This window comes from Balaenoptera borealis (genome assembly GCF_965194805.1).
Source record: "Balaenoptera borealis genome assembly, chromosome: 10".
Lineage (NCBI taxonomy): Eukaryota > Metazoa > Chordata > Mammalia > Artiodactyla > Balaenopteridae > Balaenoptera > Balaenoptera borealis.
The window spans coordinates 26482567-26498755 of record NC_138874.1 but is presented as its reverse complement, the minus strand read 5'-3'; the positions used below and the strand labels follow the sequence as shown (position 1 = coordinate 26498755).

The window sequence follows — 16189 nt, the reverse complement described above, 5'->3', positions numbered from 1 at the left end:
CCAAACCTTCCCTCCAGCTTTCCCTGTCTCTTGATTAATGGCTCTGACAACCCCTGGTCGCCTGACCTAGAAACTTTGGTGATACCCTCAACTCCTTCTTTGCCAACAGTGGAAATATCTATAGATGCCACCTTCTTTTTCCCATCTGTGGTGCTACTTCCTTGGTTAAACCTCACACCCTTCATCTGGACTCTGATTTCTAAGGTAATTGCATTGTGGTTGGAAACTGCGGTTTGGATGGTGATTCTTTGAAGTTTGTTCATGATGTTTCATGGTGTATGTTTCATGATGTATGTGATAAGTTTTTACGAATGTACCATATATACATGGGAAGGAATGTGTATTCTTGAGTTTCGGGGTGCCATGTTTCCTAGTCTGCAGCAGATCAAGCTTGTTCAAATATTCCAAATTCTTATTGATGTTCTGTCTAATGAGAGAGGTATGTTAAAATATCCCATTATGGACTTCCCTGGTGGCACAGTGGTTAAGAATCTGCCTGCCAATGCAGGGGACATGAGTTCAATCCCTGGTCCAGGAAGATTCCACAGGCTGTGGAGCAACTAAGCCTGTGCGCCCCAACTACTGAGCCCGCTTGCTGCAACTACTGAAGCCTGCACGCCTAGAGCCCGTGCTCCACAACAAGAGAAGCCACAGCAATGAGAAGGCCGTGCACCACTGCAACTAGAGAAAGCCCGTGTGCAACAACGAAGACCCAAAGCAGCCAAAAAATAAATTAAAAAAAAAAAAGTCCCATTAAGATGGTATATTTGTTGACTTCCTTTTGTGGTTCTGTCAATTTTTACTCTATGTATTTTGAAGCTATGTTTTGAAGGGCATGCAAGTCTGGAACTATCAAATCTTCTAGTGAACTATGCCTTACGTTTCTTTATCTTTGATGATACTTTTTGCCTTTAAGTCTGATATAATGTCATTATGCCAGCTTTCCTTTGGTTAATATTTACCTGATGTATCTGTCCTTTCACATTTCCCCTTTTGGGGCCTTCTGTAGGTGGTGGTATAATATAGAGGTTAAAAATATGGACTCTAGGCGGGTTTTGTTTGGGTTCGAATCACCATCCTCTACAGTGGGAACTTAAATTCCAAATCTGTGTGAGTGTGGGCTGGTAGCTAGGAATTTTCAAGAGGTATACGTTTTATTTTTTTCTGCTTATCTAAGAACTAAGGCAAGGCAGACAGTTATCTCCTCCACGTCCCTCTGCTGGGTGGGCTTTTCCCAGTTCACCAGAGCTGTTGCCCTGCAGAAGTGCTGGTTTTTCACGAGGGCCTCTGACCTGACTTCGCAGCCCGACCGGACCTCTGTCTGGGTCTCCTCCCCTCCACGTGTAATCTACTGACCCTGCTCTTGGCCGCCAGGGATCAAAAACCACGGGGCCTCATGGTCCCGGGTTGTGCTTATTGCCGCAACTGTGTATCCAGAAGGGTGCTTTGAGTATTTCCCGTCATCTTTAGGTGTTCTGTCCCGAAAGGAGCTTTAGGAAATGGAAGTTTCCAGGTGCAGCCTGCGCGATGGCTCAGCTCTAGGCCACGGGCATCTAGTAAACAACAGAGACAGCGACCTGCCTTTATGGAGCTCGTGTGCTAACGGGGAAGGCAAAAAAGTAAAACCATAACTAAGTAAAGATAGAGTAATAAACAGTGATTGGTGCTCAAGAGAAAAACAAAGCGGGAACAGGGACAGAAGAATGCCAGGACCAACTTTAAAGAGACTGGCTACAGGAGGTCTTACTAAGAATGTCACCTGAGCAAACACCTGAGGAGGTGAGGGCACGTGTGTGGAGAGCGGGGGTCACAGCAAGCTACTGCTTGAAAACTCCTTAGCACGTGCCCCTCCTTGACAGAGGAAGATTTTTCTGGGAGCAGACGTCCTAGGTGTTGTGAGAACACAGAGCAGCGCATTCACAGTGTTCTGGCCCGTCTCTGCCCGTGGTCCTGGCAGGGAGGCCTCCACGTATGTGGTGTGTGTCTCTCTGTCCCTGGTGGGGCGACAGATGCTTAGCTCCCACTGTCATCCCCTCCTCCTCACATACAGATTCTCTTTCCTTCTACACAATTTCTTCCACTGCGTTAGTCAGAGCCTTGTGTTTGTTTCAGTAAACAAATCCGTCATGAACGTGATATGACTTGGCCCTTCACACTTGGCGATGAGCATGCAGTTTCTTAAGCCACAGACTTAAAAACACGGCCTAGCTGCCTTGCACAGAACAGGCTGGTCCTCCTTAGACATTTCTCCAAGCAGAGCCAGCCAGCTGCTTTGCCGTCCCCTTATTTCACTCCCCATCAGAGGAGCCCCAGCACCACTCAGGAGCACGATGTGAGGATGGTGAGGCTGGGAGGACATTTCTGCTGCAGGTCCCGGGCTCAGGAGCAGCCAGGTGACCAGGCGGAGTCTGCGGGGAATGTCCTGGGTCTCCCGGCTGAGGCCAGGATGCGCAGGCGGGGCGGGCTTCCCTGGGGCTGCCCTTCTCTGTCCTTCGGGGCAGCCCGGGGGCCCGATGCTCCTTTAAGAGCATCCTTTGCTCAACTGGGCGCTGAAAGAAGCAGCCACTCTGCTCCAGTGAGGGTCCTGACCTTCAGTGAAGGGTCAGCTAAGGGACGCCCATCCTTCCATCCCCAGGCAGCCTGGGGTCGTGCTGGACTTGGAGTAGTCAAGCACCTTCCCACCTGAGTCCCCTAACCAGGGATCTCCACCCCTGCAGGGCCTGGGGGTCCAGCCTACGCTGACCTACCACGTGGCCAAAGTTTATCTGTAGCATTTGTGTAACGTTAAAATTCGTGGGAGACTAACACACCATTGTAAAGCAGTTACACTCCAATAAAGATGTTAAAATATATATATATATATACATAAAGTAAAAAAAATAAAAATTTGTGGGAGGTTTTCCTTCTCCTCAACAGACCCCTGTGTTTTGCTATAATAATAGTGTTTTCCCTAAACTGTGGCGGGTAGAAATCTAGGCTCCAGAACGTGTGGCTGGCGGCTCCTGGCTCCTCAGGAGTGTGTGCCCCATCCTAGAAGCACAGCTGGTGCGAAGAAGCAGGCCTGGGAGTTAGGGGGCCCGGAGTCTGGCCCTGGCTCTGCCACACGCGCCACAGGCGTTGCTCAGGCAGCCGGTCTGTCTCCGTGTCTGGCCTTCTGTCTGCTCTTCCATAAAACAGGAGGGTCAGGACTTCCCTGGTGGCGCAGTGGTTAAGAATCCACCTGCCAGTGCAGGGGACACGGGTTCGAGCCCTGGTCCGGGAAGATCCCACATGCCGGGGAGCAACTAAGCCCGTGTCCCACAACTCCTGAGGCTGCGCTCTAGAGCCCACGATCCACAACTGCTGAACCCACGTGCCACAACTACTGAAGCCTGCGCACCTAGAGCCCGTGCTCCGCAACAGGAGAAGCCACCGCAGGGAGAAGCCTGCGCACCGCAAAGAAGAGTTGCCCCTGCTCACTGCAACTAGAGAAAGCCCACACTCAACAAAGAAGACCCAACATGGCCAAAAATAAATAAATACATAAATTTATAAAAAAAACCAGGAGGGTCAGACAAGGAGTTCCCCTCCCCCTGCTTGTCTGCGGGTTGAGCGTCAGGGCCCCACCACTCTGTGCAGCACTTGGTTGCATTCTTTTAATTTGGGGAAAGTCTTCCATCAGGATCCAACATTTTCTGTTTGTTTTTAGCCCAGTAATGGCATTTTTAGTGGAGTCCGTGGAAAATGGCTTTAGTTACTTGTAAATGGTGATTGGGAAAAATAATATTCTTTTACCATTTTTAAAGCCTCAGTTCTGGCAAACCCCGTGTCAGTGTTACATCATGCATGAGCACGCGTCTGCTTGAGATCTCAAGTGATGGGTCCTAATCCCCTTCCTCCAAAAAGCATCCAGCAAATGACTCATGTTCACCAGCCTCTGGCCCTATGGGAAACAGGAGTGAGAACCAAGGGTCTGACCTGGAGGCACACACAGAGTGGAGAAGACTTGCCAGGGCTTGAATGCGGCTGGTCTTGGAGCCCCTGGCGGGCGTGAGCGGCTCCTGAGTCCTGCCTGATACCCTTTCTCTAAGCGCAGGAATGGAAGCCATGTCACTGAAGTGCTCTTGATATAATGAGGTCATGTATGCGGGAGCCCTTGCAAATTGCTTAGTGCTTTATAAACATTAAGCTCCGATATCAGTAGACCTCTATGTAGAAAATGAGGCACCTGTGTTGCTATCTTGATAACCTATAAAAAAAACTTCCTTCCTTCCCCCAGCATCTACTTCTGTTTGTTCTGTTTGCATTCGCATGCAAATTAGTCTTTTCCTCTTCAAAGGAGTCAGTTTAACCAGGGGCATTAAGTATAATTAAGTAGACATGCATTAAAATCATGCTGGCAGAAAAACAAAAAAGCGGGCCACCTGGTAGGATGTACTGCCGCTCAGAGGATGCAGGACCACTTTTACGGCTGAAGAGGGACCGTGGTGTGGTGCAGTTTCAGGGATCCTGGTTTGTGAGCATCCAGAGAAAAGTGGCTTCCTTGCCCTGAGGCGTTGGCTTGTCTAAGATATTTAGTTGAAATCAGTGTTTCCATTATTTGATCAGAAGATGTGAACAAATGGGATGATGTGGCCTTCTCATGTAGCCACCACCAGCTTCCTCTAAACGACTGTTGCCAGGTGTCGCCCTGGCCGGACTGAGCCCTTGATCATGGCAAATGAAGCTGCAGGTAGTTAAGTATATAATTGTGAGCCATTCAAGTGAAATTCCATAGAAAGTACATCATAAAGCCGGGTATTAGGCAGAATTCCTGGCAAAAGAAGACTGTTTGTAAATAGTCTTTCATTCACTTTTGGCTCACATCTGGCCCTTGTGTGCCAATCGCTGAGTGTTAAGTTTCTACGTGACCTTGAGCTCACGTGGTCTTCACGGGTATGGGTTTCTGACTGAGTAAGCTGGGTTATGTGCCCTTGGTTATAATGGGGGTCTGGGGTCCTCGGGAAAGGGGAGCAGTAGGGCACAGAAGAGGGGCTGGAGGAACCTCTGGGCACAGGTGCCTTGCCCAGAGTAGTGGGACAGAGTGAGGCTGGGGGTCAGAGGGCAAGGCCAATCCATCAACAGTGGTCCAGGCAAGCTTGGTGCCAAGGTGCCCTGCAGTGGGTGGTATGTGGCAATGAGAGGCCACTCTCCTTCCTCCCCCTCAGGCTGTCTCGAGCTGTAGTGGCCACGTGGAGCTCAGGGAAGTGAACAAGATTGGCCCTGTGGGGTACTGAGCATGGCACCAAAGATGTCCCAAGGGCAGTGCCTAGTGACAAAGCTGGAAAGATGGGTCAATAGACAAGGTCAGAAGAGGGAATGTCTGGGCTCAGCAACAAAGGCCAGGGTGGAAACAACAGAACGGGAGTGAGAGAACCCAGGAGGTTGGAACAAATATTAGGGCCCTGGAGAGACTCCCTGTGGTCTGGAGCAAAGCCACAGGACTGAAGCTTCCAGAGAGCCTGCAGCATTGGGCTTGGGTGGAGAGGAAGCCGTTAGGGACATTGCGCTGCTTTGGACACTTCCAGGGGATGCAGACCATGAGTCACTGCAGGGTGAGTCCAGAGCCCTCGGATTCCCAGCAGCCTCACGTCCGAGCCTGGGGACCTGGGACGCAGCAGCTGGCCTCCTGCAGGAGGGGTCCAAGGGCTGGGCAGGGCACCCAGCCCCAGCCCTGACCATGAATGGCGATTGGAGTGAGAGCAGGGCTGCAGTCACAGGGAAGTTGGGCTTCTAGACAGAGCAGCTGGGCAATCCAGGGCAGGAGGTCAACGAGTGCTATGCACTCAATGTGTGTGTCCCCCCAGACTCATGTATTGGAACCCCAATCCCCAGCGTGATGGTATTAGGAGGCAGGGTCTTCAGGAGGTGATGATGTCAGGAGGGTGGAGCCCCCATGGTGGGATTAGTGCCCTTATAAGAAGACTTGAGAGAGCGTGCTTCATCTCTCTGCCACGTGAGGATATGGGGAGAGGGCAGCCGTCTACACACCAGGAAGCAGCCCTCACCAGACACCGGATCTGCCGGCACCTTGATCTTGGACTTCCAGCCTCCAGAACTGTGAGAAATAAACACTTACTGTTTAAGCCCCCCAGTCTGTGGTATTTGCTATGGCAGCCTGAGCTGACCAAAGCTGGGGGCAGGGAGCCCAGCATCTGGGGTGGGGGGAACCCAGGGGACACTGTCAGCCTCCTCCTGACATCGGGATCCCCTCAACACCCGGCTGTGGGATCCTGAACTCAAGTGCAGTCTGTGTCCCAAATGGCCTGCACATCTCCCCAGGGCTGCCTTTGCATCCTGTCTATAACTCGCAGTACTGCCGGCTCTGGCCTGGATGACCAGCAGTAGCCCCTCACTGGTCTCCCGTGTCCACATCGACCCTCGGGTCCATGCTTCAGACCAAGGCCTCATCGGCTGATCAGCAGATCTAACCACAACACTCCTTAAAACCCTTCTGTCACTTGGATAATTCCAGTACTCTCCCAAGCCAGGCACAGCCCGGCGCCTTCTTCCCCACCAGCCTGTCGCCCTGCCCTCTGAGCTTTCACCAGGCTGGCCTCTCCCTCAGTGCTGCTCTGCCTTCGAGGTCTATGAAATGCCTCCTTCTTATCTTGGCTGAAACGTCCTCCTCTTTGGCCCCTAAGGAGACCCCTTATCTCAGGTCCTGCTCTTCTCCGTGTAGCCCTCCCAATGGTGGACGTCCAGCAACATGCTGGGCGCCTGGCAAAGGCAGGCTGTGTCTGCCACTCACCACCATCCCAGGGTGACCCCTGCACTTGCATGGTGAGCGCTCACTGGGCCGATCAGCAAGCAGATGAGGATCATCAATATAGTGGAATATTACGCAGCAGTGAAAAGGAACAGCTCTGACACTCGCAACCACGCAGATGAGTCTCAAGATGATCAGCCTGAGTGAGAGAAGCCAGACATGAGAGGACACACTGTATTATTCCACCTAGGTAAAATTCTAGAAAATTCAAACGCAACTTTAGAGACAGAAGCAGGTTAGTGGTTGCCTGAGGTGAGGGGTGGAGAGGGGGTGGAGAGTGACGGGGCAGGAGGGAATGTTCTGGAGTGAGACGGTGCAGTCTGTGTCTCTGCTAAGACAGTGGTGTCAAAGCTCATTAAATTACACACTTTAAATGAACACAGCTTACTGTACATGAATTATATCTTTAAAGAGCTGACTAATTTTTTTAAGTTTAAAAATGTTGCCAAATGTCCTAATTAATGCCAGTGGACACTCATTGCCTCCATCAAGTCTAAACCCAGAGTTATACCCAGACCAACAACACTGGCCCGACAATAACCACCCTAGATCTGACCACGCCTTGCCCTGCACCTGGCCTGCCATGTGACCGCAGTCAGTCCGTGTGACAGCCCTCTGAGGTGGCATCTGAGACTCTGCTCTTGCAGCCCTGCCCACCCTCTGCCCTGGCATCCCTGGTGTAGCTCACGTCCAGCCTTGTGGCCGGAGCCCCTTGGACGAGGGTGCACCTGGCTGTAGGGCTCAGGCATGTGCCCCGGGGCAGCCTGGTACAGCCCGGTCTCTGCAGGGCACTGAGAAGGGTGTGGGTGACATGGACAGGAGCAGGTGCTGAGCGGGCTGAGTTTCCTTCTCTGAGCCGGCAGCTGCCTCGACAAGAGGGGTCCGGGAGGTGGTAAAAATGGGGAAGCACAACCGTGGCAGGTGTGTGTTCCCTGGACAGTCCTCACCTTATAGGATACTCTCTGGCCCATTTTCAAAGGAAAAATATATTTAAAGTGGCCGCCAACCCATAGACACTCATTAAACACTAGCGTAAGAAAAATGAAAAAGACAGAGATCAAGAACCAGTTGAGGTTTAGACGCAGAGCGCTGGGGAACTAAAAATGATTCTCCAAGAAGTCTGGGCTAGCAAGAATGGATGTAATTTAGTAGTAAAAGTGGTGTTTGTCTTGATGTGAAAGCAAAAATGGTTCTAATTGTCCCATTAAAGGATTGCCCCATTTGTTCAAAGGAAGAAACATCTTCCTGTCATTCATTCTATTGGGGATGCGTTTAAGTGACTGAATAACATAATGGACAAAGTGGTGTCACAAAAGATCCAGACACTGTCATACAGCCACTTACAGCAAAACTTGATAAAAGGTTAAGCTTCTATTCTTAGAAGGTCATGTGCACAAATTAAAAGATAAGCCTGTGCTCTGTGCCCCCCCCAACCCTGAGGGCCCCTGCTGGGTTCCAGCTGGAGTTTTCTCCTAGAGCCGGATTTTTCTTCGGAGGCAATGCAGCTCCTATCTCCTGGGAGGCTGACTCCAGCGAAAGCAATCAGATGGGCTGCCCCTCATCCTTCCCTGGAGAGGGGGTCTCCTCGCTCAGCCTAACCAAGGTCTGGCTGCCCCAGCTCATCCGTGGTGGCTGGGCCAGGGGTGCTTTTATTGGACCTATTAGTTCTGAGCCCAGGGAGCAGAACACAGCTGTCAAATCATGGGGACTCCCTGGCACAGAGGCTCCTCCCACTCAGAGGCCAGCCCAGTTGGCCCTTGGTCCCCAGACTTACTTATCATCCTCTCACTGCGATTGTCAGTGATTATTACCTGGAGGAGCTGTAATACAAAGGTAGTGCTGGGGCCCCATTCCTAGGTATCCTGACTTAATTGGCCTGAGGCGGAGAACGAGTCCCAGGAAATTTCGATGTGCAGCCGGGGTTGAGAACCACGCAAAAGATGAAGGCACCTCCTCCATCCCCCTACGAGGCTGACTGTCCTTAATATAAGCAAGAGTAGGACACTGGGGAAGAAATGCTGTAAAGTTACAACCAATTTTTTCTTCTCCTCCCAGAAAAGGGAATAAACTGTGTTGGTGTTCACAAGTCATTTTCTTCTCTAAAAGGAAAAAGAATAATATTATATTTACAACATCAATCTATCCATCCATTCATTCACCCACCCACCCATCCATCCTTCCACCCATCCACCTACCCACCCACCCACCCATGCATTCATCCATCCACCCAACCACCCATCCATCCATCCACCTACCCACCCACCCATGCACTCATCCATCCATCCACCCATCCCTTCATGCATCCACCCATTTATCTATCCTTCTGTCTCACCCATATACACTGTGTATCCAAAGCCGCGCTGAGGGTGAAGGAAGAAGACTGGGCAAAACATGGGGCGGGGGTCTAAAGAGCTTGCGTTTCTCCTGATTCTGCACCCCCTAGCCAGTTGGCTTTAGGTAAGTCCCTTAATGAAGCTGGGGCACAGGCCATCTGATAAATAAGAGCATTGGACAAAAAAATCTTAAAGTAGCTTTATTTCTAGAGGTCTATGGATTTATAAGTCATGGGCTCTGCCATAAAAAGTTTGCCACATGGTTGGAGATATAAGAAACATAAATACAACAAAAAATAGGATGTCGAGGACCACATGCATCTCACTTAAGACAGGGATTCAGGGCAGAGTCCCTGCTGGCACTGCTGCTAACTGCTTTCCTCCAAGTTCTAGGGGTGTTTTCATGCACGAAGGTGAAAAAGAGCTGAAGAGCTCTTCTGAAGACCTGGCACAGCAGAGGGCATGACTTGAGCTGCTTTTGCAAGGGTGGTCATAAGCTTGTGCTGTCAACAGAAAGTATCCAAACTCTGGAAATAAGGCCAAGAGGCCTGCGTGTGTTTCCAGTATTGCCTGGAGGCTTTGTTTTATAGGCCTACCCAAGGCTTAGCCGCATTTTTAGGAGGATGGACCATTGTTTGACTCTGTTATTTACTATTAGTTAAGGGCTCAGACTCTGTGAAGTTCCATGTTACATTCTAGATATTTGTCCAGTAGAGATGAAATGATTCCCTGTTCAGTGAAAAGAGAGAACCACCAATTTATTGCCCTGCAGAACATTAACCAGATTTGTCTCAAACGTTAAAAATCTATTTTAGGGAGTCTTTCTCTATGCACTATATAAATTCTAGTACTTCAAATGCCATTTGAACCAGCATTACCGACTTCCTGGCTCCCTCCCTAATTGATGGGCTTAATACAATCTTGGGCGTGTGTTCATTCTGTTGAGAGCCATGTTTTCAACTCTCTTCAAAATTTCCCTGGGATGGCACTGACTCAGCCCTTCTCCCCCCACCCAGTGCCCTCCTGAGGGGAGTGTGCAGGACAGGGTCTCAGCTGAGAGGAGAGGAGGGGCCCTGCAAGGTGTCCTGGCCCACCTGGACTGAGCCCCCAGCACCCGCCTGTGACCCTAGCTCCAGCCTCTCTCAGAAGCGTGGCTTTGCACTGGTCATCAAGCAGGGACAGGGACCGGGGGACCAGGCTGCCTGGGACAAGCTGGGCTGCTCCTTTGTCCTCTAACCTCAGCAGCCCCACCCTGGAGACTCTGGGGGCTGGTCACCAGGAGGCAGGGGAAGCCCTTGGCACTCACATTGCCGTCCATCCTGGCTCCCGGGTGGTTGGAAGGTGCGTCCATAAAGGGGCCAGGGTGGGCATTTCAAGTTCATTGAGCTTATTTACCAGTGGAGTCTCACCCAGCAAGTTCAAAGCCCAGGGCAATGCACTGAATGCACCCCACCCCCATCAATTGACTTATACATTGATTTGGCCACAAGGTCACACAAGCAATAGCAGAGACGGAGAGACGGTGGGAGCAAAACTTGATGAAGGCAGTTTGGTAGCTCGGGGCAAGGGGGTGCGACCGCATTCTGGGCGCTTGTGCCAATAACTCTACTCCTAAGAAGCTATGCGAAGACAAAGAATGCTGTGGAAAGATAGCCATTGGAGTTACAAAATTGGGTCAAGCCTAAATGGTCAACAACAGGGAGCTAGCTAAATAAAGAATACAGAGCCATAAAGTGGAGTGACATGTAGCCATTAAAAATAAAAAAATAATAATTTCAGTAAAAAGATAAATACTCCCATTAAAAAAAAGTCCATCAGAAAAATTCTCTCTCTCTCTCCCTCTCCCTCTCTCTCTCTCATGATCCCAATCTCCTAAAGAGAGTTTAAACGTGCATGAAAAGATGAATGGAAAACAGCAGCCAAGTAGCTGTCTCTAGCTGGTAAGAACGCAGCTGATCTCTGCTTTCTTATCTGCATTTTTACGTCTCTAACATAGGCACATCTTCAATTTATAACAGCCATGAACAGGGGAAGGTCTTTGTTCCACCTGCAGCAGGCCCTCCCTCTGTATCTGGCGGCTGTTTCGTCTGTGTGCGGTGGGCAGAGGCAACGCTCGTTTGCAGAACTCTTACACCACCAGCCTGGCTGTGTCCAGCGACCCCGCCCTTGGCCGGCCTCTGGCTGCATTGGCCCCTGACGGTGAACTAGATCCTCAGATTCTGTAACCGCTGCCACGCAAAGAGTGATGCCACACGTACATTTCAGACGGAGAACAAGGCCCAGTGTCTTCCTTCAAGCTTCCTCCATCCAGTGTCCCCAGGCAGTGGTCCTTTCCCAGCTGCTTGTCAGTTCCTGCCGCCGGGGTATGCTTGTGCTTCCAGATCTTTCCTCCTGCTCACCTGGTCCTCTGATGTCCCCTGGGCTGTCGCCCTCACCGCTCAGGCCCAAGGCCGAAATCTGTGGAGAAAAAGCTTGGACCTCCCCATGCCCGACAATTCGTGTTACACAAACAAACAAAACAGCTGTCTTGGCTGCTGAGTCTGCAGTGTCTGTGTTTAGGTCAATGGTCCCTTTACAGTTTTTCTCCAGGAACAGTGATTGGAACCTTCTTCAGTCAGGTTGTTTTCTGGAACAAAGGAACAGTCAGCATCTAAAACCCATTCAAGCCTCGGTAACAGATGAACCAAAGTCAGAGAGAGGGTCATAGTAACAGGAACAATTTAAGCAGTTCCCGGGTATCAGGCTAAATGTTTCACACGATTACTTCATTGTATCAGGTAATAAAGGGACATCAGCTCCATTTTCCAGACGAGCCGAGGTTTAGTCATTTGCCCAACGTTGTAAGTTAGCTGATGGCAGGGCAGGACTTTGCCCCTGGCTGTGTACTCTCAGCCCCACCCCGTGCTGGTGCCTGGTCGTGATATCTCACCAGGAGACTCAGGGGTGATGGGGGCTCCCCAGTGCTGCCAGGTATGACGTTAAGTCACCAGAGACCTTCCCACCCTTCGCGGCCCAGCTCCGGGGCTACCTCCGAGTGTCAGGGGACAGCCCTTCTGAATCCAGCAAGAGCCGTCAGGCTCCAAAGGGGCGGCGGCCCCCTCGCCCCCTCCTCCCTGTGTTTCTGCCTGGGCTTCTGGAAAGCAGAGCCTGAGACAAGTCCTTGGTGACCCCAGGGGGGCGGGCGAGGAGGGGGTGTGAACGGGAAGGAGGGAAGGCCGCCTGGGTCGCGCCGTCGGCTCTGGTACTCGTGCTGTGACCCTGTGGGACCACCTCTCTCAACTGCCCACCTGGTGTTTTGCATGTGTGTCAGGGGGGTTCCCTGGACCACTCCGCTCCTGGGCAGGCTTCCGGCCTAAGTGGGCCCAGAAGATTCAAGCAGAGCACAGAGTCGTTGGGCACAGCCTGCCCGCCCAGTGACGGTCCTGCTGTGCAATCTCTCTTCTCCAGGATGTGCACTTCCTTCCGAGAAAACATTCTCCTACCTCCTCTGTCTCCAGCAGGTTGGGCACATCCGCCATCCCCTATGGCCAGGTTGTTTGCCTTAGATGCTGCACGTGTGGGACATTAGGGGCAGCCCGGGTGAGTCCTGCTCAGCTGGGGTCTCCCCAGGCCCCAGGTCTTGGTTCCTGACTTAGGTGAGCAACTGCACATACGGCAGCATATTCATCTCCACCCAACACACAGTTCAATTCCTCTTCACCAAGGGCAGCAAAGGCTGGGGAGACAGCCCTGCCCCCATCACCCCTTTCACAGCTGCTTCACCAGATCCGCCTCTCAGGTTCCCTGCCCGAAACGTCTGCTTCCGGTGGATGGTTTTCCACCAACTCCTGAAGGTCCTACCCCTCACCTGCTTGCAGTTTTGAGAAGTTTCTTCCAGCCCACCTGTCATTTAGACCCTTGGCTTTGACCGGGACTTCCTATTCCGGGTGTAGAACACTTTCTTCTGGGTTTCCTGATGGAACACAGCTATGATGTAAAGCTTTGTCTGAATCTCAATTTTCATATTTGTGTGATTAGACCTGAGGCTCTCACTACGCCATCCTGGAACCCAGTACTACTCGGTGCTTTGTGCCGCAGGCAGTCGTTTTTGAGTCCAGTTCATTCTCCCCGTGGCAGCGGGGGGATTGGGGGGAGGGGGTGGGAGGGACACACGGTGTCATGAATCCATGAACCTCCTGGAGATTAATGGGAGGAGAGGGAAGCAGATTCCCCCCACCCCCACCTGCCCCTCCTGGGCGAGGCATCTCTAGGTGGTGGGTGCCCTTGGGACAGGGGGTCCTGCCGGTCACATATGGATGCCCAAGTGGGTTCTCGGGGCTGACTCTGAAAAAGTGAACAAAATGTCGTGATCCGAGCTCAGGTTGCAAAAGCATTTCCAGACACAAGGCAGAACGTAAGGAAGATAGATTTTATTAAAGAGAAGGGTCGCTGCCAGAACAGCAGGCCGACTTCCTGGTAGCCAGGGAAAGTCGACACTGAGCATGGGTTGCTTGTCTGTTTTTATAGCCAGAGAAGCTGCAAGTCATCTGCTGACTGGGCAGGGTATGTGTACTTTCAGCGTGCTGAGCGGGAGAAAAACGGGGCAAATGTCTTTCCTTATGTGGGATGGGAAAGGGACGGGGCATGCTGCTTGGGGGGGCTCTGGGACATGGCAATGGTCCCATTGTGACAGAGTGATGGGAGTCCTGTAACTCCTTGTTCCGGCAATACTGGCCTTTTGAGTTTATCTTGTTCTTCGTCCTGGGAGCACACCACACAAGACTTTTCCAGCAGCCGCGCTGTGCTCCTTGCAGGGCTCACCTCAGCTCCACGGAAGCTGGAATAAGGGAGGTGTTTCCTTCCTTTCAAATGTCAGTGATCGCTGATACTGATCAAGTGTGTGCGTGCCCTGGCGCTGCTCTGCGACTTCCGGGTATTAATGCAGTTACACCTTACAGGTGTGCATCGCTAGCACCTCTAGCCGCAAGTCAGAGAGCTGTTGCCCCGACAGGTGAGGGGACTTGGCTGCTGGAACCACTGAGAAGGGGCGGAGCAGGGCCCGGACCCCATGCCGCTCGGCCCGAGCCTGTTTCCCTCCCACCGCCACCAACTGTCCTTAGAAATATCCTTATTGCCAATGTTTCTGTCTAACCTCTCCTGGCTGAGCTGGCCTGGCTGAGACGCAGGCAAACAAATCACTGAGACCGTGAGGAGGAGACAAAGAGTGACGCGGAGTACCTTGAGGGCAGGGGCTGTGTCTCATCACTCCCTTTTTAATTTTTATTTTTAATGGTGATAAAATACACATAACATGAAAGCCACCATTTTACCCATTCTCTAAGTGTAGGTTCAGTGACTGGAAAAACGTTCACACTGTTGTGCAACCATCACCACCATCCGTTCCCAGAACACTTTCATTTTGCAAAACTGAAACTCTGTGCCTGTTACCCAATCACTCCCCCATTTCCCCCTCCCCCAGTCCCAGCCCTGCTCTCAGTATCTCTCTATAAATAGAATCATATAGTACTTGTTCTTTTGTGACTGGTTTATTTCACTGAGCATCGTGTCCTCAAGATTCACCCATGTTGTAGCCTGTGTCAGAGCTTCCTTCCTTTTTAAGGCTGAATAATACTCCATTGTATGGATGGACCACATTTTGTTTATCTGTTAGTCAGTTGGTGGACACTTGGGTTCTTCCACCCTTTGGCTATTGTGAATAATGCTGCTATAAACATGAGTGTACAAATATCTGTTCAAGTCCCTGGGTTCAATTATTTTGGGTATATTCCCAGAAGTGCGATTGCTGGATCATATGGTAGTTCAATGTTTAATTTTTTGAGGAGCCTCCATACTGTTTTCCACAGTAGCTGCACCAATGTACGTTCCCACTAACAGTGTATAAGGGTTTCAATTTATCCACATCTTTGCCAATGCTTGTTATTTATTGCGCTGTTGATTTTTTTTAATAATAGCCATCCTAATGGGTGTAAGTTTGTGTCTTACCATATTTGAGCTCCTTGTGACCCTCTAGCATGGTACAAGCTTACATTTGTAGGAAAATCTGTGATTTTCAAATTACCCATGAATTGCCTACAGTTTTCACTACTTTACATGTGAAGTTGTGGGGAAGATGTGATTCCCACCTCACTGGTGAGGAAACTGAAGGTCAGACAGATGAAATGATTTATCTGAGATGAGAAGGCTTGTGAGTGACGGTGGCAGGACCAGCACCCAGCACTGCAGCTGCCCTGGCAGGCCTGACAGACAAGGAGAACACTTCCCATGTGCCGGGCAGGGTCCAGCCCCGGGCTCTGTGAAGTAGTGTCCTCGCTTTATCAACAAGGCAGCAGGAAAGGAGGCTGAAAGGAGTCCCACGCCACGCAGCCTGGGAGGGTGCAGCCCCTGCAGCCCCGGGCCCTGGGCCACATCCCGCTGCCTTCCCGAGCTCAGAGCGTCACTAGCTGGCTTCTGAGAGTGAAGAGGGATAAAGAAAAGCGAGAGGTACTGCCTCGACGGCAGTACAAAGTGCTGGGCAAAGCAGGGCCATTGGGTCGGGGGGTACCTTGGTCCTATTAGCCACGTACCAGCTGTCTGTCTTGGAAAGAAGAAGTATAACCTCTGGTCTCGTGTTCCTCATGTTCAAGACAGGGATGGCAGTGGCAAAGCCCATGGGTGTTTGGAGGACTCACAGTGAGTCTCTCAGCCCAGGGTGGCTCAAGGCCAGGCCAGCGAACATCCCTCCCCTCCCAGGGCCTGAGCGGCCCTCCCCTCCCAGGGCCTGAGTAGCCCCGGCAGATCTGCCCCACACCAGCAAGAAGCAGCTGTCCTGTTCTCTGTGGTCCAGGCCAGGAAGGGAGAAGGGACCTGTGAGAGGAGTGATTTAGGAGGCCAGCAGCCATACTCCGAGTGTCACCGGGCCAGCCCCCATCAGACAGCACCAGCCACTTGCCAGAGCCCTATAAATAGCTGCAGGGGTGACATTGCAGAGGGCTCTGCCTTGGAAACTCTCTGCCAAGGACACTGGATCGCCAGGAAAGTTCATTTATATTCTAGGCAGGAATCGAATTTATGTTATTGAAAATAAAGATTT

At 51.3% G+C, this 16189-nt stretch overlaps 1 long non-coding RNA gene across 1 annotated transcript; it reads right to left on the bottom strand.

Annotated features, from left to right (window-relative positions):
• Positions 1 to 2841: 2841 nt before the first annotated feature.
• Positions 2842 to 12249, bottom strand: LOC309636216. The gene is made up of 3 exons (XR_014249311.1): positions 11379 to 12249; positions 6770 to 6926; positions 2842 to 6076 (listed from the first exon to the last, which is right to left on the bottom strand). It is a non-coding gene; the product is annotated as an uncharacterized lncRNA (long non-coding RNA).
• Positions 12250 to 16189: the final 3940 nt, after the last annotated feature.